General features: G+C 37.4%; 1 long non-coding RNA gene across 10 annotated transcripts in view; it reads right to left on the bottom strand.

Annotated features, from left to right (window-relative positions):
• LOC143653556 (uncharacterized) overlaps nucleotides 1-23,307 on the bottom strand; it is a 62,641-nt gene that overhangs the window by 33,387 nt on the left and 5,947 nt on the right. For 9 of the 10 annotated variants that reach the window (XR_013161365.1, XR_013161364.1, XR_013161367.1 and 6 more), the window contains 3 exons: nucleotides 2,245-2,340; nucleotides 1,045-1,197; nucleotides 631-767 (listed from right to left, as the gene is read on the bottom strand). This is a non-coding gene — a long non-coding RNA (uncharacterized LOC143653556). Of the gene's footprint in view, nucleotides 1-630; nucleotides 768-1,044; nucleotides 1,198-2,244; nucleotides 2,341-12,095; nucleotides 12,288-23,307 lie in introns of those variants that run through there. The other variant, XR_013161369.1, reaches the window with a different exon arrangement.

The following is a 23,307-nucleotide window of genomic DNA, read 5'->3' as shown; positions in this document are numbered from 1 at the left end:
AAGGGCAAAGCCCAGGGTGTGACGGCACTTGATTGCACTTTTAGTATTTTCATCAAGGTTATTACTTAATTATATCATGTCTCCCAAACCAGTGTTGTAAGTCCCAGAGCAGATACCACTACTTTGTTAAAGAAAAGAAAAAGAAGATAAAAAATTACATTGGAAATGAAAAAACACCTTTATTATACAACTATTATCACTTTACCAATTTTTCCTGATGTGACTGATACAAAACTACTCTTTAAAACATTCATATTAAAAACCAGACAAATGGTACTATCATGGCAAACTGATAATTTGATCAAAATCAAGATATTCAATTCATTATAGAATACAAATATGATGGAGATCAAAACACGCTTAATCTACATCTTGTTTAAAATTATGAGCTGAAAAAGAACTTAAAAGATACCTTAGCATAAACTTTCTTCTTTTAAGCATCTTGAGAATGAAGCCTACATTATGTTAAAGGGCTATGATCACCCATCTTTCTTTCTTCTACTGTTGGCTATAAATTACATCCATGACAACAAAATCACAAATGTTTAACTTAACAATATTCTACCCAGTTGGAAAAATTCAATGACATATGGCATGCATATAATTATTAAATATAAAATACGATCCTACCTAAGGCAACGTGTGTTTAGAGGCTAAGTGCTCTTTAAGCCACTCAACAAGTACTCAATGTCATCAGTGAACTCTTGATTTTCACCAAATTCCACCACATCATTGAAGCGCTTCACGTGCTGAACAACAGTAGATAACTGCCAAGAGAAAAAATGTCCATCTCTTTCGTAACTATGAACTAGGATATTTAAATTCATGGGCTTGCTCCCTTTCATTTAAGCACATAAAATAGTTCAGTAGATGACAACAACAAAAATATTTTAAAAACATTAGTAGTTGTAGAACAAGATAAATTTTAGTTCCTGGTCTAAAACTGTGAATATCAGTGTACTGTATTGCTCAAGACATTAAAAGACTAAATGTTACATAAAAAAAATCCATCTACTTGCAGTAAAAACGTATATAGCTGCTTACTTCTTTGTCTTCTTTTCTGCATTCCAGTGCAGTAACTATATCTTGGTAGGGCTGAGTAGGTATTGTCACAGTTTTTATCACTTTGGGTGGTGGTGCGGGAGCCTTAAAAACTCCATCATCTTTTTGATTTGGTTCCTTTGAAGACAGCCTCACCTATTAAAAAGGTATTGAATTAGTTGTTCTAAATAGGTATATAAAAATAGTAACATCTTATCTATCTGACAAATTTAGCTCCAGAAAAAGAGTAAATAAAGCTGAAAAAAAGGGAAGACCTCTGAAAGGTCACAGAGGATATTTCAAATTCCATGAACTACCAGGTAGAACTTACATGTTTTACTGAAAAAATAAAACAAAGCCAAAAAACCCACTTAGGATTCATTCTAGTCTTTTCTAACCTTGCATTTAACACAATTTATTATGTCTCCAGGAACATTAGCTAGAATAAAGAATCACAGTTGTACATATAAACAGCCCTGAGAAAGAGCAAGGAGTGAGACATCAACTATAACAGACAGGCAAAAGAGTCTAAAAAGCACAGGAATCTGAAGTATTCAGAAAGGAAATAAACAGCCACATAACGGGAGCTTGGCATACACTCACATGGTTCATAACTTCTAATGCGCACAATGATGATTCTGTGCTATCGAACGGTGCTTAAAATGTGTTTAATTAATCAGTTTAAGAAAACAGGGAATATTATCTTAGAAAGCTGCTCTCCCCCAATTATTTTGTTACTGTTATTATAAACACCTGACCTGAAAACTCCAAATGTTGGACACTTTACCATAAATCTGGAAATACTGTGTGTGACATTAATAGTCCTTCTGAAGAAAATAACTTGATAAGCATATCTCATTCAAATGTGTTTTGAAGGGAAACATTACTGGCATGCAGAAAGAGGTTATCCTCTGCAAAGTAAATTATCCACTCAAAGCCACTTTTTCACGTATGTATGATGTTACAGAAACACCAAATAAAAAAATTACTCTCTTAAACACTAAAGAACCTAAATTCCATAAAACGTGGCTTAGGTGTAAAAGCAATCCAAATATTTTAAGGCTCTCACTTATAAGCTGGTATCACTAAAAGTTCTGTTATCCTGTCCACAGTTCTTATTATTCCAGTAAACTAAACTGAAGTCATTATATTTCAGTGAAGGTCAAAATAAATGGTCAGAAACTAAGAAAGACATTTACTTACGGTGACACTCTGAGATTTTACTACTGAAGGCCCAGGTAGTTCTTCTGAGTCTGGATGGTTCCACTGTCTGGCATTATACACAGCTTTTGTAGGAGACTAGAGAAATGAAGAAAAGATCAATTGCTTCCCTCTTAACTTTGCCCTCTTTACAAAAGTGCTTCCTTTAATAAAGTAAAATTATAAAGATAACTGAAATATACAAACATATGTTCTGGACAGCAGGTGGTGCTACCTGGCATGCATTTCCACCATGTTTCCACGCCTCTGGCAGACACATGGAGTCACAGGGTTATGCAGCCACAGCACTGGTGTGTAGTGCTCTGTGCAACTACTGCCAACCAAGAGAAGATGGCACTGAAATTAAACCTATCGGCCAGGCTTATTCTAGTTTAGTAATTAATATATTTAATTCAACATGTTCTTTGGCAAAACTTTGCTCCTCATACTTATGACTTACGACCCACAATCTTCCAGCAATGGGATTCAAGTAGCTTATGACGGTTACTATTTTCTACATTTGTTTAACCAAACTGTTATGGTCAGATGTGTGCCATCATTCAAAAATTTTCAAGCTTTATAATATAGGGAGATTTGCTACATATATACTACATTTTTATAGGTTCTAGTATAGTACCATGTAATGAAACACATGACTCCTAAAGCAGAATGCATAAATATTTACACTAAGTGGGAAAAAGATGTAAATTGTTTCATATCATTTCAGACTATTTTGCTGCCAAATCAACTATAAACTTATAAGAGTGACTAAATAAAGACTGACTACACAGAAAACTGAAACCTCATCTACATCCATTACAAAACTGCTGTTAATTTTTTAAACTTAAAATAAATGGTTTAATCTGATTTTCTTTGTTTTTAAGACTGCAATCTTTGTATTTTCTGTATTGCATATACTACATAAGTAATATGTATTACTTATATTACATATATTCACATAAGAGTACAAGTGAAAAAAATCTATTTTAAGACTGGCCAAAATTTCATGAAAAAAATCAACCCTTACTAGAACCCGGATACTATGTCAAACATTAACACCACCCAAATCAATAGGACAAGCCCTTGATCTTGAGGCTTACAATTGTGAAGCTTAAGTAGGTAGCAGAGAAGCTTAGCCTACCTATAGGTATGCATAAGAGTTACTTCTGGAGGACCTCTTTTGTTCTCAAATGTGGTCTCACTCTCTCTAAGCCCAACTCTGTCAGTGAAATCATTGCTCTTCCCCTTAAGTGGGACATGACATCTGGGGGTAAAAGTCTTCATAACAGCCTGGGAGAAGACTCACAGGGATGAGTTCGGCCCTGGAACCATGGGATCAACAATTCCATCCTACCAAAAGGGGGAAATGAAGTGTAACTAATAAAGTATCAATGGCTGGGAGAGTTGAAATAGAATCAAGAGGCTACTCTGGAGGTCACTCTTATGCAAGCTTCAGTTAGACATTGCTACCTATCATAATCTGCCAAACCCCAACCAAAACCATTCCAGCCAATCCTAAAGAACTAGGGTAATTTTCCAGAAACCTACAACCTCCAGATGGGTCCCTGGGACAGATGAATCCTGAACCCTAGACGGCCCGGCCTCTCCAGAACCCTCAAGATCAAGGTCTTGTCCTATTGATATGGGTGGGGTTAATGTTTGACATAGTATCGGGGGATTCCAGTAAGGGTTAATTTTTTCATAAAATTTAGCTAGTTCTACATCCAGCCCCGTATTACTGACAGCCCCTTCCAACATAAAAATGTATAATGGCCATAGCCCAAACAAATACCCCCTAAAGATTGAGATGGAAAGATCAAAGGTGATGATGGGAGTTACACAAAGAAGGTTAGGGTTTAACAAAGGAGTATGGTTACTGAATCATTGTATTGTTATTTCTTTTAGTCTCCAGTATCTTAGAGCAGCTAGGAGTACAAACTGTAGAACTGTAACCCATTCAAACTCTGAAATATGTTCTACAGCTAACTGTGGTGCTGTGCTTTGAAATTTATTGTTTTTTAGAATATATATTATTTTTCACAAAAAAGAAAAAAGTGATGATAAAAATATACATATTCCTTCTAGTCTCCAATGTTCTGGAGTAGCTAGAAGGGAAAATCTGAGATGACAGTATGGTGGCCCATGACAAACTCTGGGATCTGTCCTATAACTTAAAGACTGCTTTGAAGACTATTGCTTTTTTTCTTTCTTTATATGTTATATTAAGTAGTAAAAAAAGTTAAAAAAAAAAAAAGATTCTACAAAGGTTTCGTGTACTAAGGTGTGCTAGTTTGAAAAGATGTATTTACCCTTAAAAAGCCATGTTTTTGTTCAACTCAACAACAAAAAGACAGCAAATCCAATTACAAAATGGGAAAAAGACTTGAACAGATACTTCTCAGAAGAGGAAATACAACTGGCCAAAAGGTACGGGAAGAGATGCTCAACGTTCCTGGCCATTAGAGAAATGCAAATCAAAACCACAATGAGATATCATCTCACACCAACCAGAATGGCCGTTATCAACAAAACAGAAAATGACAAAGGCTGGAGAGGATGTGGAGAAAGAGGCACACTTATTCACTGTTGGTGGGAAAGTCAAATGGTGCAACCGCTGTGGAAGGCTGTTTGGTGGTTCCTCAAAAAGCTGAATATAGAATTGCCATATGACCCAGCAATACCATTGCCAGGTATCTACTCAGAGGACATAAGGGCAAAGACACAAACGGACATTTGCACACCAATGTTTATCGCAGCATTATTTACAATTGCAAGGAGATGAAAACAGCCAAAATAGACGAGTGGCTAAACAAACTGTGGTATATACATACGATGGAATATTATGCAGCTTTAAGACAGAATAAACTTAAGAAGTATGTAACAACATGGATGGACCTTGAGAACATGATGCTGAGTGAGACTAGCCAAAAACTAAAGGAGAAATACTGTATGGTCTCATTGACATGAACTGACATTAGTAAATAAACTTGGAATATTTCGTTGATAACAGAGACCATCAGGAGATAGAAATAGGGTAAGATATTGGGTAACTGGAGCTGAAGGGATACAGACTGTGCAACAGGACTGGATACAAAATCTCAGAAATGGACAGCACAAAACTACCTAACTGTAATACAATTATGTTAAAACACTGAATGAAGCTGCATGTGAGAATGCTAGAGAGAGGAGGGCTGGGGACATAAATGGAATCAGAAAGAAAGATGTTAAAGATTGACATGTATAATCTAGGAATGCCTAGAGGGTATAATAATAGTGAAATGTACAAGGTACAATTTTAAAAATGTTTTTGCATGAGGAGAACAAAGGGATGTCATTATTGTAGGGTGCTGAAAATAGATGCTAATTAATATTTTAAAATGTCACCTTCTGTGTGACACTAAAGCAAAAAAATGTGTATTTGTTATAAAATTTATATTTTGACTAGTGCATTTCCTAATATAACTTATGTAGATAGTTTGATTGAACGCCATAAGTACTTGGAATCTCAGGTAGGACATGAGATTTTGCTGGTTTGTCCAGAGTGACGCCACGATGAATCCCAGACTGATTTGATCAGTGAGTGGAAAAGTATCTGCAAAGCCCCCTTCGGGGAGTGATGAGAACGGGGAGAAATTCAACTTCCCCAAGTTGAATTCTTGACATTCTAACAGGCAGTATGGACAACTAAAGCTATAGGCTGAGCCCCCAGTCTTAGGGTTTGTTCATATGAAACTTAACCTCACAAAGGATAGGTCAAGTCTACTTAAAATTTAGGCCTAAGAGTCACCCCCAAGAGAGCCTCTTTTGTTGCTCAGATGTGGCCTCTCTCTCTAGCCAACACAACGAGCAGTCTCACCACCCTACCCCTCTCTACATGGGACATGACTCCCAGGGGTGTGGACCTTCCTGGCAACGTGGGACAGAGATCTTGGAATGAGCAGAGACTCAGAATCAAGGGATTGAGAAAAACCCTAGAATGAGCTGAGACTTAACATCAAGTGATTGAGAAAACCTTCTCGACCAAAAGGGGGAAGAGGGAAATGAGACAAAGTATCAATGGCTGAGAGATTCCAAACAGAGTTGAGAGGTTATCCTGGAGGCTATTCTTAAGCATCAAGAAGATATCATCCCGCTAGTCAAGATGTAATGGAGAGGCTGGAGGGAACTGCCTGAAAATGTAGAGCTGTGTTCCAGTAGCCATGTTGCTTGAGGATGACTGAATAATGATACAGCTGTCACAATGTCACTGTGTGATTGTGAAAACCTTGTGTCTGATGCTCCTTTTATCTACCTTGTCAACAAAGGAGTAGAACATATGGAATAAAAATAAACAATAGGGGGAACAAATGCTAAAATAAATTTAGTTTGAAATGCTAGTGATCAATGAAAGTGAGGGGTAAGGGGTATGGTAGGTATAATCTTTTTTTTTTTCTTTCCTGTGTTCATTTTATTTCTTTTTCTATTGTCTTTTTATTTCTTTTTCTGAATTAATGCAAATTTTCTAGGAAATGAATATGCAACTAAGTGATGATATTGTGAATTACTGATTATGTATATTGTTTTATTTTGTTTATTTTTTAATTAATAAATAAATTTTTTTAAAAAGCCATGTTTTAATCCTAATCCCATTTTGTAAAGGCAGCTGTTTCTTCTAATCCCTATTCAGTATTGCATGCTTGACACTGTACCCAGAACATCTTCCTGGAGATGTGATTTAATCAAGAGTGGCTGTTAAACAGAGTTAGGTTGAGGTATGTCCGCCCATTTGGGTGGGTCTTGATTAGTTTACTGGAATCCTATAGAGGAGGAAACATTTTGGAGAAAACGATAGATTCTGAGAGAACAGAACAACATAGCCACGAGAAGCAGAGTCCATCAGCCAGCGACCTTTGGAATGAAGAAGGAAAATGCCTCCTGGGGAGCTTCGTGAAGGGAAGCCAGGAGAGAAAGCTAGCAGATGACGCTGTGTTCACCATGTGCCTTTCCACTTGAGAAATAAACCCTGAACTTCATCGGTCTTCTTGAACCAAGGTATCTTTACCTGGATGCTTTATATTGGACATTTCTATAGGCTTATTTTAATTGGGACATTTTCTGGGCCTCAGAACTGTAAACTAGCAACTTATTAAATTCCCCTTTTTAAAAGCCATCCTGTTTCTGGTATATTGCATTCCGGCAGCTAGCAAAGTAGAACACAGGATAACTTTCCAGAAACCTACATCATCCAGATGGATCCTTGCACCAGATAAGTCCTGAAATGCACAGACGCCAGCCTCTCCAGAACATCTACTAGTTCCATCCCCCTGTCCTATATTATCAACAGTCTCTTCCAACATGAAGAAGTCAGAATGGACATTGCCCAAATACCTCTAAAGAATGGGACAAGAAAGATGAAAGGTGATGGTGTAGTTATACAGAGAATGTCTAGTTTAACAAACAAATATGACAGCTGAATCATTAAATTGATATTTCTTCTAGTTTCCATTCCAGTATCTTAGAGCCACTAGAAGTAAAAACCTAAAATTGTGGAATTGTAACCCATACCAAACTCTGAAATCTGTTCTACAACTAACTGTTGTGCTATGCTTTGAAATTTATTGTTTTATCTATATGTTATTTTTCAAGCAAAAAAGAAAGTCGATTGTGATGACAAAAAATAGTCATTCTTCTAGCGTCCCATATTCTGGAGTAGCTAAAAGGAAAAATTTGAGATGGTGGTATAATAGCCCAGGACAAAACCTGGGATTTATCCTATAACAGCTTTTTGAAAACAACTGCTTTTTCCTTTCTACGCTTTGTATATATGTTATATTATACAATAAAAAAGTTTAAAACAATTAACCCATAGTAGTCACAAATAAGCAACATACTAATACTTAGCTTATAATACAACTATTATCTTTAAAACAACCATGCTATAACCTCAAGTCAATGGTATAAGTGCCACAAAAAGAACTGGCTTACTAAATGACACAGCATAAATTGATTCACAGAGTAAATGTATTAGAAAATCTTAATGCTAAAAGGAATGACATTGTGAAACTTTCATTAAACAGAATTTGTACTGTGTATACAAATCCATTGTTCTTACGTATTAGCATACAATGATGATGCATTAGCAATCTGAAAACAAGATATTTCAAATCCCAGCTCTCTATTTTTTACTGTAGTCCTTAAACATCAGCTATATAACCTGCACCCTTGCTAGTTATCAGATTCCTGATTTGAGCAACCTCTAGAACCCAAAGCTTAGTCACAAACCCAAGAAAATAACAGTATTTTGCAAAGAGTAGGTGTCTTAAAGCTCAAGTACTAAATTTCTTTGCAAAAAAACCCCACTAACTTCACATAATGAACAGTCTTTATTTAAATATTCCTCCTTCTCACTGTAAGTGATAATATACAGAACAGTTAAGAAACTAGACCCAGGTGCCACATGGTCTGGGTTAAAATTTAGATTGCTACTCAACCTTTTTCTGTGCTTCAATTTTCTCATCTGTAAAATGGGTTAACAATAATACCTACAGCTAATGACCGTTTGAAGGATTAAATAAATGCCTGAAACAATATGTGCTCTATAAGTATTAACTGATACTACTATAATTGTTATGTGACGATGTGCCACACTGAGTTCAGCATCTTTATAAAACTACAATATATACATGGTCTACCCACTAAAAAGAAGGACTATGACAAATGGGATAACTGACATGAAAACAATGCAACAAATATTATTACAAAACATAAACTGTGGCCACACAGTTCAAAACCCTTGAAGCCCTTGAAGCATAACAGTATACAGAATAAATGAATAAGGTCTATTAAAAGATCACAATCAATTCTTCACTGACAGCTGAAGAATGGCATTTAGTAACACAATTACTTAAAATTTTTCATGTTTTATACAAGTTAATGCTAATTAGTAAAATGGAAAACATTTTTTAGTAAGAGAAAAAACAAAAATGAATCATACATAGCTCTTAATGAGGGATGTTAAAATGCTCACTCATGCACTAAAATGAAGTGAAATATTCCACTTAGAGGCAAAACCATTAAACTAGTGGTCATAGTCTACAATATTACCAAACTCATTTATACTAATATACTCTAGAAAAGAATTTTCTATCTTTGAATTTTCAAATAAAAGTTGATCCATTAAGAACTTTCCTTGACTACTGTTTCAAAGCGTTAGAAGGTTAATAGGATTGATTACATAGGGAGAGAGAGGACATGAAAATACATCCTATTATCTAAAAATTAAAAACAAAAACAAAAAGCACGTGGACATGGTTACACACACACACACACATGGGAGAGGGGGGGTGGAAGGTAGGAGAGAGAGCAGACACTGACAATGAGCTTCTTAAATCGTTTCAAAATGGTACAACAATTCCATATGCACCTAAATGCATTGTACATGGAAACCACACACTACTATGACATATATTACTAGTTTCACTCAGTGAAAGTGAATGTGTACAGTACTGTAAAAGTACCACGTTAACAATCAATGTTACATGAAAAATAAAACCATTTTATTACTTATTACTTATTACATTTTATTACTTACTATTAAACCATTTAGCAACTGACCTACGTTTTACCTGGGTCATTCTGATTGCACCACCAGAATTGTCTTCAATTCATTAATTTTATTCTTGTTTAAAACACAGGAAGCACAGAATAAGAAAGAAATCCTTTAATCCTGCATAGATTATTGTAACACCTGGAAACATCCTAGAGTATGTTAAGCAGATAATCAAAAAGTATTGGCAAAGTTTCCTGAAGGAGGGGAGAAAGACTATGGAACTATTAAACCTTACCATGAGGGAATTTCCTAGATACTGTGTCAAATTTTAGGGACACCCAAATCAATAGGCCCTGTCCTTGATCAGGAGGCTTACTCTTGTGAAGCTTCTGTAGGTAGTGGAGAAGCTTAGACTACCTATAGGCATGCCTAAGAGTTACTTCTGGAGAACCTCTGCTCTGGCTCAGATGTGGCCTCAGGCTCTCTAAGCCCAACTCTGCAAGTGAAATCACTGCCCTCTCCTCTATGTGGGACATGACACCCAGGGGTGAAAGTCTCCCCAGCACCGTGGGAGAGGACTCCCAGGGATGAATCCAAACCTGGTCCTGTGGGATCAACATCCTGACCAAAAGGGGGAAAAGAAGTGTAATTAACAAAGTATCAGTGGCAAAGAGTTTAAATAGAGATCAAGAGGCTACTCTGGAGGTTGCTCTTACACAAGCTTCAGGTAGACATTGCTACCTATCACAACCTGCCAACCCCCAACCAGGACCATTCCAGCCAATCCTAAAGAACATCAAGGGCAATATATAAGATTCCACAAGGGTTCCAGGCACTACTGTAACTGTCCAGAAACCTACAACCTCCAGAAGGGCCCCTGGTCCAGCTAAATACTGAAACCTAGCCCAGCCTCTCCGGAACATCAGATAGTTCCATCTCCCTACCCCATATTAGTGACAGACCCTTCCAAAAGCAAAAATTTAGAACTGCCATAGCCCAAACATCCCCAAAGAGAAGTATGGAAAGATCAATGGTGATGGTGGAATTATACATAGAAGACAGGATTTAACAAATGAATATGAATGCTGAATCATTAAAATGTTATCTCTCTTAGTCTCCAGTATCTTGGAGCAGCTAGAAGTAAAAACCTAAAATTGTGAAACCATAACCCACGTCAAAGTCTGAAATATGTTCTACAACTAATTGTGGGGCTGTACTTTGACATCTATAGCTTTTTTTGTATATATGTTATTTTTCACAAAAATAAAAAAAGAAGGAAAAAAATCAATTGTGATGATAAAAAAGTATTTAAGCCCTCTAGTTTCCTATATTCTGGAGCAGCTAGAAGGAAAAAATATGAGAGGATTGCATGGCAGCCCATGACAAACTCTGGGATCTCTCTTGTAACTACTTGTTGAAGAGGGCTTTAAAAACTATCGCTTTCAAATAAAACCAGAAGGAAAGATAGACAATAAAGACTGAGATGGTATCATCTAGGAATGCCTAGAGTGTATAATGATAGTGATTAAATGTGCAAATATAAAAACATTTCTGCATGAGGAAGAACAAAGGAATGTCAATAATGCAGGGTGTTGAAAATAGTTGGTAATTAATATTTTAAAACCTTAATATATGTGCGAGACAAACAAAAAATGTATATTTGGTACAAAACTTATATTTTGACAAGTGAATTTCCTAATATAACATATGGAGACAGCTTAACTGAACACCACAGTACTTGGAATCCTGCTTAGGGCATAAGATTTTGTAGCTTTGTCCGGAGTGATCCCCAGATAAATCCCAGAGCAATTTGAACAGTGAATAGGAAAGTATTTGCAGAGTCCCCTGGCGGGAATGGTGAGAAAGGGGGGGAAATTCCACCTCTCCAAGTGGAGAATTCTTGATATTCTCAGAGGCAGTGGGGACAGCCAAAGCAACAGGCCGAGTTTCCAATCTTGGGGTTTGTTCATATGAAACTTAGTCCCACAAAGGATAGGCTAAGTCTACTTAAAACTAGGCCTAAGAGTCACCCCCAAGAGAACCTCTTCTGTTGCTCAGATGTAGCCTCTCTCTCGGCCAACACAGCAAGCAAACTCACTGCCCTCCCCGTCTACGTGGGACATAACTCCCAGGGGTGTGGACCTTTCTGGCAATGTGGGACAGAAATCCTAGAATGATCTGAGACTCAGCAAAAAGGGATTGAGAAAGTCTTTTTGACTGAAAGGGGGAAGAGCGAAATGAGACAAAATAAAGTATCAGTGGCTGAAAGATTCCAGAGTCCAGAGGTTGTCTTGGAGGTTATTCTTACACATTAAATAGATATCACCTGTTTAGTTAAGCTGTAATGGAGAGGCTGGAGGGAACTGCCTGAAAATGTGGAGCTGTGCTCCAGTGGCCATGTTTCTTGAAGATAACTGCATGATGATATGGCTGTCGCAGTGTGACTGTGTGGTTGTGCGAGCCCTGTGTCTGATGCTCCTCTTGTCTACCTTATTGATGGACAAGTAATACATATGGATTAAAAATAAATAAATAAATAGGGGGAAAAAACTTAACATACAAACATTCTTAAGATATAAACATTTCACACACAGTATATAGTCAAATGGCTCACAATACCATCACATAGTTCAGTATTCATCACCATAATCATTTTTTTTGAACATGTGCATCACTCCAGAAAAAGAAATAAAAAGGAAAAAATTCATACATACCATACCTTTACCCCTCACTCTCATTGAGCACTAACTAATATTTCTATCAACCCAATTTACCTTATTAATGCATAGTGTCCGTCTTTGTCTCTTTTAACTGTTTTACATTTGAAGTCTAATTTGTTGGATATTAGTATGACTACTCCTGCTCTTTTCTGATTCTCGTTTGCACAAAATATCTTTCCCAACCTTTCCCTTTCAACCTGTGTTTATCTTTGCGTCTAAGATGCACCCCCTGTAGATAGTATATAGATGGGTCCTGTTTTTTAATCCATTCTGCCAGTCTTTTGATTGAGGAGTTTAATCCACTAACATTTAGCGTTATTATTGCAAGGAAGTACTTTCTTCTACCATTTTGCTTTTTGGATTTTATATGTCATATCTAATTTTTCTTCTTTTTACCTTTACTGATAGTCTTCATTTCTACACTTTTCTCCACACCTCTCTCTCCTGTCTTTTCCTATTTGTCTCTAATGTTCCCTTTAGTATTTCTTGCAGAGCCAATCTCTTGGTCACAAATTCTCTCAGTTATTTTTTTGGTCTGAAAATGTTTTAATTACTCTCTGATTTCTGAAGGACAATTTTGCTGGATACAGAATTCTTGGTTAGCAGTTTTTCTCTTTTAGTAACTTAAAATACATCATAGCACTCTTTTCTCGCCTCCATGGTTTCTGCTGAGAAATCTACACATAGCCTTATTGGGCTTCCCTTGTTTGTGATGGATTGCTTTTCTCTTGCTGCTTTCAAGACTCTTTTTCTTTGACATTTGACATTCTGATTAGTAAGTGTCTTGGAGTACATCTATTTGGATCTATTCTGTTTGGGGTACACTGCACTTCTTGGATCTGTAATTTTAAGTCTTTCATAAGCGTTGGGACATTGTCAGTGATAATTTACTCCATTAGTTTTTCTTCTTCTTTTCCCTTCTCTTCTACTGGGACACCCACAACATATATATTCGTGCGCTTCATGTTGTCACTCAATTCCCTGCTCATATTTTTCCATTCTTTTCCCTATATTTTCTTTTGCTTGTCGGATTTCAAATGTCCTGTCCTCCAGCTCACTAATCCTATCTTCTGCCGCTTGAAATCTAACACTGTAGGTTTCCATTGTTTTTTTCATCTCTTCTACTTTGCCTTTCATTCCCATGTGTTCTGTGATTTGTTTCTTCAGACTTTCAATTTCTTCTTTTTGTTCATTCCTTGCCTTCTTTATATCCTCCCTCAATTCACTGATTTGATTTTTGATGAGGTTTTCCATGTCTGTTCAAACATTCTGAATCAATTGTTTCAACTCCTGTATCTCACTTGAATTATTGCTTTGTTCCTTTGACTGGGCCATATCTTCAATTTTCCTAGCATGATTTATTTTTTTGCTGGCGTCTAGGCATTCAATTTCCTTAATTAGTTTATTCTGGAGATTGTCTACAATTTTTTACCTAGGATTTTCTTGCTGGATGACTTTGTTGTCTCTCTGTTCTCTTGACATTCAGTTCAGCTTACTCTAGACCTCTAGCTTAGGTTTTGTTTCACAGGTCAGAATTCAGTTCTTGTTTTCTTGTTTCTTGCCCTGCCTGTATGGTACCTTTTTCCCCCATTAGGAGGGTCTACTTAGGTATTACAGACCCCAGTCAGATTTTTCAAGACCAAACTGGCTTCCTCTCAAGAGAGAAGAGTCACTTGCATCAGTTTTTCCTGAGGGTGAGACCCAGCAGGTTTAAAGACTTTGCTATGAAGCCTCTGGACTCCATGTTTTTCCTATCTTTACCAGTATGTGGCACTTTTCGATCTGTAGGTCCCACGGGCAAAAGCTGATGTGGTACCTTTAACTTCAGCAGACTCTCCCTGCTGGGGGCATGGTTGAGACAGAGGAGAGGTTGTAGGCTGGCTTAAATCACTTCACTTTTCCAGACCCTGGTGTCTGAATTCCTTGAGGAAGAGATTCCACCTGAGCTGGGCCCCACCCCTCTCCTGGGGAAGGCACAGGCTCAGACAAACTTTCCAACAGCTTAATTCTGCCCATGCCTGGGGCAGCTGGAGCCTGAGAAGCCCTGCAGCTGTATTCAAAAAGCAGTCAAGCCACAGAAACACAGCCACAAAAAAAGAAAAAAAAATCCTTTTCAGAGCAGGACCTCTTTTTAGTAGTCAGAATTTGTTAATTTCACATTTGGAGCTTGGTTGTGCTAAGCCCTGACTGCTGGTAAAAGTCCCTCTCCTTTCCCCTCTGGGAAGCAGCCTATGGGGGAGGGGTGCCAGCCACTGTGGCTTGGGGAACTCACGGTTCTGGGGGGGGCTCACAGCCAGTCCAGCTGGTCCAGACTGGGGTATGCTGTGTATCCAGTCACTGACATGGCCCCAGCAGATGTTTTGTACTGTTCCTGTACTGTTCCTCTGGAGGACGAACTAAATCCACACCTCACTAAGCCACCATCTTGGCCCCCTCCTCTACCCAATTTACTTTTGTCCCCTTTATTATCTGTTTATTTTTTATCCATATTTTTTACTCATCTGTTCATACCCTACATAAAAAGAGCATCAGACACAAGGTCTTCACAATCACACAAATATTGTAAAAGATTATGTATTTCCATAAATGGAAATTTAAAGTAAAAAAATTGTGGTACTCTTGTTGTTCAAGATGCAATGGAGAGGCTGGAAGGAACTGCCTGAAAATGTAGAGCTGTGTCCCAGTAGCCATGGTTCCTGATGATGACTGAACAATGACATAGCTTTCACAATGTGACTCTGTGAATGTGAAAACCTTGTGTCTGATGCTCCTTTTATCTACCATATCAACAAAACAGTAGAACATATGGAATAAAAATAAATAATAGGGGGAACAAACGTTAAAGTAAATTTAGTTTGAAATGCTAGTGGTAAATGAAAGCAAGGGGTAAGGGGTATGGTATGTATAACTTTTTTTTCTCTATTATCGTTTTATTTCTTTTTCTGTTGTCTTTTTCTTTTTCTAAATCGATGCAAACATTCTAAGAAACGATGAATATGCAACTACGTGATGATATTAAGAATTAATGATTATATATGTAGAATGGAATGATATCTTATTGTTTTGTTTCTTGTTAATTTTTTTAATTAATAAAAAAATTGTGGTACTACTCTCAAAAAATATGCAACATTATATATACTTCTTGTATTAACTTGTGGTCATTAGTATGAAGTCATCAGAGTACTAAGAAAAGCCTAGCAAAGATTTTCTGAATGTCTGAGTCTTAGATGAACTCAAAATTTATTACCAATTGCAAAAACAAATGAAATTCCAAACTATAATATGTCCTATAACACACACACATATATATACACACTCTGACTGTGTCCAATGTATATCAAATTTGTCAGGATCTAGATTAACCAATCACATTTTCTCATCTCAAACCACAGCTTTCTGAGAATAAGTTACAGGGAAATATTTTCTATTTTTAAAGGATCTGTACAAAGAAAAAGACTAACAGTACTTTTATTCCTTATAAAAATCCTCCCCAAATAAAATACTAAACAAAAAAACACACACAAATTAGATCACAGAAAATAATTTACATTTCCCTAAGCCTTTATGTTAATACAGATCAACGAGGGAAAAGCATTCTACCTCACAAAACAGAAATAATGCCTGTTTAAGACACTCATCTCATTTTTTCTGCATCCGCAGTACCCCGCACTGTGAAAGCCATGCAGTATGTGCCAATTAAAAACAATGAAGAAGAGGCTCCCGGAGAAGATGGCGGCTGAGTAAGACACGCGGGTCTTAGTTCCTCCTCCAGAACAGCAACTAAAGAAACACAAACAATACGAAACAGCTCCCGGAGCAACCACAGAGACCAAAAAGACAGCGTACCCCATTCTGGAACGGCTGAACGGGCAGGGAGAATCCACTGCGGTGAGATACCCGAGGGGCGTGCGTTTTCCCGGCCAGGGTGGCTGGCGCACGTGGCTCCCCGGTCTGACTGGGAACGTTGGATAGTGGGGCCCTCCCGCCACGCTTGGCGTCTCGGGCCAGCTGGGCAATTTGGACCAGCACTCCCCCAAGCAGCGGTGGCCGGCGACCCCCCTCCACGCGCGGTTTCCCGGGCCGACTGCGAGATTTGGATTGGCAAGTTAAAGGAGCCACAGCATCTTTTACTGGTGGGCCCCGCAGACAGACGAGCGCCACCTACTGGGCAGGAAAAGAAAAACAGAGCCCAGAGATTTCAGAGAAAAACCTTTCAACCAGCCGGGTCCCACACCCAGGAAAATCTGATCAAATGCCCAGAAACCAGCAGAAAATAATGGATGACGCTCGGAAAATTGAAGATATGGCCCAGTCAAAGGAACAAACCAATAGTTCAAATGAGATACAGGAGCTGAGACAACTAATGCTGAATATACGAACAGAAATGGAAAAACTCTTCAAAAACCAAATCAATAAACTGAGGGAGGACTTGAAGAAGACATGGGCTGAACAAAAAGAAGAAACAGAAAATCTGAAAAAGCAAATCACAGAACTTATGGGAATGAAGGACAAAGAAGAAAAAATGGAAAAAGCAATGGATACCTACAACGGTAGATTTAAAGAGACAGAAGCTACAATTAGTGAACTGGAGGATGGAACGTCTGATTTCCAAAAAGAAACAGAAACTATAGGGAAAAGAATGGAAAAACTTGAGCAGGGGATCAGGGAACTGAACGACAATATGAAGCACACAAATATACGTGTTGTGGGTGTCCCAGAAGGAGAAGAGAAGGGAAAAGGAGGAGAAAAACTAATGGAAGAAATTATCACTGAAAATTTCCCAACTCTTATGAAAGACCTAAATTTACAGATCCAAGAAGTGCAGCGCACCCCAAAGAGAACAGGCCCAAATAGGCATTCTCCAAGACACTTACTAGTTAGAATGTCAGAGGTCAAAGAGAAAGAGAGGATCTTGAAAGCAGCAAGAGAAAAACAATCCGTCACATACAAGGGAAACCCAATAAGACTATGTGTAGATTTCTCAGCAGAAACCATGGAAGCTAGAAGACAGTGGGATGATATATTTAAATTACTAAAAGAGAAAAACTGCCAATCAAGACTTCTATATCCAGCAAAATTGTCCTTCAAAAATGAAGGAGAAATTAAAACATTTATAGACAAAAAGTCACTGAGAGAATTTGTGACCAAGAGACCAGCTCTGCAAGAAATACTAAAGGGAGCACTAGAGTCAGATACGAAAAGACAGAAGAGAGAGGTATGGAGAAGAGTGTAGAAAGAAGGAAAATCAGATAGGATATATATAATACAAAAGCCAAAATGGCAGAGGACAATATTATCCAAACAGTAGTATCACTAAAAGTTAATGGACTGAATTTCCCAATCAAAAGACATAGACTGGCAGAATGGATTACGACCCAGCAATACCACTGCTAGGTATCTACTCAAAGGACTTAAGGGCAAAGACACAGACGGACATTTGCACACCAGTGTTTATAGCAGCATTATCTACAATTGCAAAGAGATGGAAACAGCCAAAATGTCCATCAACAGACGAGTGGCTAAACAAACTGTGGCATATACCTATGATGGAATATTATGCAGCTTTAAGACAGACTAAACTTATGAAGCATGTAATAACATGGATGGACCTAGAGAACATTATGCTGAGTGAGTCTAGCCAAAAACTAAAGGACAAATACTGTAAGGTCCCACTGATGTGAACCAACATTCGAGAATCAGCTTGGAATATATCATTGGTAACAGAGTCCAGCAGGAGTTAGAAACAGGGTAAGATAATGGGTAATTGGAGCTGAAGGGATACAGACTGTGCAACAGGACTAGATACAAAAACTCAAAAATGGACAGCACAATAATACCTAAGTGTAATGTAACTATGTTGGAACACTGAATGAAGCTGCACCTGAAATACAGTTTTTTGTTTGTTTGTTCATTTGTTTGTATCTTTTGATTTTGTTTTTTTCCTTTTCCTTTTTTATATATATATATATTTTTTATTAGTATTATTATTTTAATTCTCTATATTAACATTCTATATCTTTTTCTGTTGTTTTGCTAGTTCTTTTCCTAAATCGATGCAAATGTACTAAGAAATGTTGATCATACATCTATGTGATGATACTAAGAATTTCTGAGTGCATGTGTAGAATGGAATGATTTCTAAATGTTGTGTTAATTTCTTTTCTTTTTTTTGATTAATAAAAAAAATTAAAAAAAAAAAAAACAATGAAGAAGAAAATTCAACACAAACTGACCTATACACCTAGGCTCAGACTGAAACTGCTCAGCTTCAACAATTCTCCAGATCTCCAACTGATGAGCTGTGAAGGGGCGGTAGAGGCTTTTACTACCTTTACTATACTTCTTCCAGTACCCCTCATCACCAGACCACTTGGCCAGACGCTCTCTTCTTACAGGCTTTAGATCCATTTATTGGGAATATAGTAGATCTCACACTACATTCTTGATGACTTGATCCCAGATCGACAGTGAATTTTGAGACACAGAAAGGAGTAATAACAGGTAAAACCATTTGACAAAAAATAAATTGCCTTTTGAGAGTGAGTTCTAACTACTAAAGCAGGATACTGTGAAAGGAACATCTGTTCTTAGGTAGGACGTGGGACTACTTGTTCTTTCTCAAGTCTCTTCAATTGCAGGATTCGTTTTACGTGGACAACCTATATAAACTTATTTTATGGAGGAAAAAAATGAGTTTATAAAACTACAACAATTTTTAAACTGCTATTTCAGGCATTTATAACTTTCTAATACAATTAAAAATATAACCATGACTTATGAAATTTTAATTCAATTGCCCGAAAACCCACTATCCAGTGTCATATTGAGTGACAGAAGGGAAGAAAAAAATAAAGTCCAAAATGTTCCTTAGAGAATGAGATAAAAGCTAGTGCCAGATGGACCAACCTAAACCACAGGGACATGATAAAAGTGAAAGTCTAAATATCTGAGAGTTGAAGCTGAGCTTCATATTATGGTTAGTTTCACCAATGATTAGTTATCAATATTAACTGGCAAAACAACATGGCCAGTGTCCTAGGTTCAGGTTGAATAAACGAGAAAATGCCTTACAAAGAAGAAAATGCCCTACAAGTAGGGCAGAGGGGCAGCAGCTGAAAGAAGAGCTACAGATCAAATTATGAGCAGGACAGGTAGAAAAAAATCCATATATGGCAACTGCAAATAATGGGATGCAGAGAAACTATAACTTGCGATCAGAACTAGAGTGGCAACTTAAAAACAAAAGGATTACCTTTAACCCAGATTTTCCAAGACAATTCCTCAAACCCGATCTTCATTTTTTTCCCCTAGCAAAGACAACTTTCTGAGTAATCATTTCAACTATGTTTTTACCACATTTTTCCTTCACCCTCCTCATCTTGTTTCCTAGCCAGCCTTCAATCCTGGTATAAACAACCTTTCACCATATCCCTGGTGAGGGACTGAGAAAATTCTCACAGATGGCATGCTTAAAGTCATGCTTTCTAATACAGTGAAGAAGGGAGATCAGAAAATTAGTTACAAACATGAGGAATGAGAAAATAAGTAAATAATGTTGAGGTTAATGGGAACCAGATATTCTCACTGTTGGCAAAGGGAAGTAAAACTGGGAAGTTGGAAGGCTGGAATAAACGTGTGGTGCTGGATAGAAACTGGAGTTATCGGTGTGAATTCCGAATACACATAGGTAGATCAAGAAATAGGGTGTGTGTGCATACATACATTTACATGTTAACTAGCTGTCAAGTCAGAGAAGCCCTAGAGTAGATCTGCATATATCTGAGAGGGTTAGTATCTACATACATGTACATATTTCCCAGCTCTGGTTGCTGAGAGGGCCTAGTAGCAATCACATTCCAAAAGTAATGACCATACCTAAAGTACCAGAACTTTATTTCTAAATACCATTCTTCACTAAGAACAACAACAACAAAACACAGGGCTCCTCAGACAAATGGCTGATTCTAGGACTGGGTAATATATCATGAGCCTGGAATATCTTAGTATTTCAGAAAGCAAAGAAATGCTCAGAAAATTGTGGGGACAGGTCAAGGAACCAGCTAGAAGAAACATCCATAAGTTGGCCAAATCAAACTATCAAAATAAATGATGGTAATATCATTTAAATAACTAACAGTAATAAATGACTGGAATACATATTCATATTGATATAAATATATATATATATATATATACGTGGAGAAAGGGAAAGTTCTACCTCACAGAAGGCCAACTAATAACTGTACAAGAAATGATGTAATCAGAAATCACAGTCAGCAATCATTTTAATAAAAATTGTTTCAGGCACCAATCACCAATAGATGAGGAGAGTATATTCACATACTCACAAATGATCTTCCTACCAAATGTTATCAATTGGCTTTATGCTTGGGGAACCGGCATATACCATCTTTACCAAGTGATCCAAGTTAACATCAGCAGTGACAGTGGTACAAACAAATATTGTGTGCCACCAAATATGATATAGTGAGATCACAGCATCACTTCTGGGGTATTTTTACCAAAAATGTGTGATCTAAACAGAATCGTGAAGAAGCAGTATCAGAGAAGACAAACTGAGGGATAATATACAAAATAACGGGCCCAAATTCTTCAAAAATATCAAAGCCATGGTAAAACTAGGAAAGACAAGGATATTCTTCCAGATTGAAGGAGGGGAGAAACCTGAGACGACTAAATGCAACACGTGATTTCTGGACTGTATCAAGGGCTTTCTGCCTGGGAGATGTGGGAGAAGGGGGGTGCGCCAGTTCGAAAGGATGTATCTACCCCAGAAAAACCATGTTTTAATTCTAATCCAATTTTGTAAAGGCAACTGTTTCTTCTAATCCCTATTCAGTACTGTATCCCTATTGAGCACTGTATCTTTGAAACTTTAATTAGATCACCTCCCTGGAGATGTGACTCAATCAAGAGCAGTTGTTAGGGTGGATTAGATGGACACATTTCTAGGTGAGTCTAGATTACTTTACTGGAATCCTATAAAAGAGAGATTCTGAGAGAGCAGGATGACGTAGCCATGAGAAACAGAGTCCACCAGTAGCGTAGCAGCGCGACCTTTGGAGATGAGGAAGGAAAATGCCTCCCGGGAAGCTGCATGAAACAGGAAGCCAGGAGAGAAAGCTAGCAGATGAGAGAGAAACCCTTTCCAGATGAGAGAGAAACCCTGACCGCGTTTGCCACGTGCCTTCTCACTTGAGAGAGAAACCCTGAACTTCACTGGCCTTCTTGAACCAAGATTTCTTTCCCTGGATGCCTTAGATTGGACATTTCTTTAGACTTGTTTTAATTAGGACATTTATTGAACTTAGAACTGTAAACTAGCAACTTATTAAATTTCCCTTTTTAAAAGCCATTCTGTTTCTGGTATATCTCATTCCAGCAGCTAGCAAACTAGAACAGGGAGTTATTTGTTTTGCTGTAACAGACATTGTTGAGTCAACTAATGAAATTTGAATGGGATCTGTAGATTATGATTTTATCATATCAATGTTAATTTCCTGATTGTGATGAGTAGACTATGATGGCTAAAGATAGGTTCTCTTGTTTTCAGAAAACACAAATTTTAAGGATAATGATCATCAGGTCTACAACTTACTTCCAAGTGGAGTGTGTATGTATGTACATGTGTGTACACACAGTTATACAGACATACCATGAATGTGGGGAGGGGTTTCCTCTCCAACAGTCATTTGGCAATATCTGGAGACACTTGGTTGTTGAAACTAAAAGTAGGAGGGTAGGAGGGAAAGGGCTGCGCTACTGGCATGCAGTGGGCAGAAGCCAGAAATGCTGCTCAACAACCTGCAATGTACACAGCCACCTTCCCACAACAAAGAATTATTTAGTTCAAACTGTCTATGGTAGTGAGGTTGAGAAACCCTGACAGGGAGGGAGGGAAACTCTTCTGCCACAGTAAGTCATGGACTACTGGTGCCTTCTATACTACGTGGAAACAGGGTCATTAGTAACATTTAAATAAAATCAGATCAGAGAACTAATCCCAGAAAACCCACATACGCATTTCAGAGAATTTATTCTTAAGATTCTATTCCTCTGATAAACAATGATTTCTTAGACTGTACACCAAAAGCACTATATGATACCAAACTGAAAAGATAACAATGTTGATACCATTTATTTGTTTCCTCTATTCCTTTATGCTCATCAAAACAGGTAAAACTTTGCCTATCTGCTTTCCAATAATCTCCTTTCTACGGATGCAAAATCTATCAAACAACTCTTAGTCTTGTAGTATCCTAAAGGAAAATGCAGGGTCCATTTCACATAAGAGTTAGGAATCAAAAGCATTAAAGTCGTATAACACTTAGGAGTTTCACTTTTTCATGATCATGGTATCTCTCCCCTGTTAAGAAAAAGAAAATTATGAGAGCCACTGGAGCAAAAAGACATCTTCCCTACACAGGGAAAATGATAACGGATGAAGACCAACCTGTCTTTGGACACAAGAGGTCACAGAAAATAGTGATGGCATTCTTTTAAATACTCAAAGAGTAAATGCTGTAAATTCAGAACGTAATATCCTGGGAAAATAAGCTTTAAAAATGAGAGAGAAATAAAGGCATTTTTCAGTTTAAAAAAAAGAAAAAGACTTTCACTTTTGAAGCTTACCAATCCACTAAATAGTAGTATCTAAGTGAAGAATTTCTGACACAACCCCACTTATAATAAAGGTTCTGGCAAATAAAATATTTGAAACAATGAACAAAATGAGGTAAAAAGGGAAACTAAAAGATTCACTGATTTAGTCTCTTCAGGTTAATAAATGTTAAGGCT

The sequence above is a fragment of the Tamandua tetradactyla genome, chromosome 13 (assembly GCF_023851605.1).
Source record: "Tamandua tetradactyla isolate mTamTet1 chromosome 13, mTamTet1.pri, whole genome shotgun sequence".
Taxonomy (NCBI): domain Eukaryota; kingdom Metazoa; phylum Chordata; class Mammalia; order Pilosa; family Myrmecophagidae; genus Tamandua; species Tamandua tetradactyla.
Note: the sequence above shows the minus strand (reverse complement) of the source record. Positions and strands in the feature narration are given on the sequence as shown.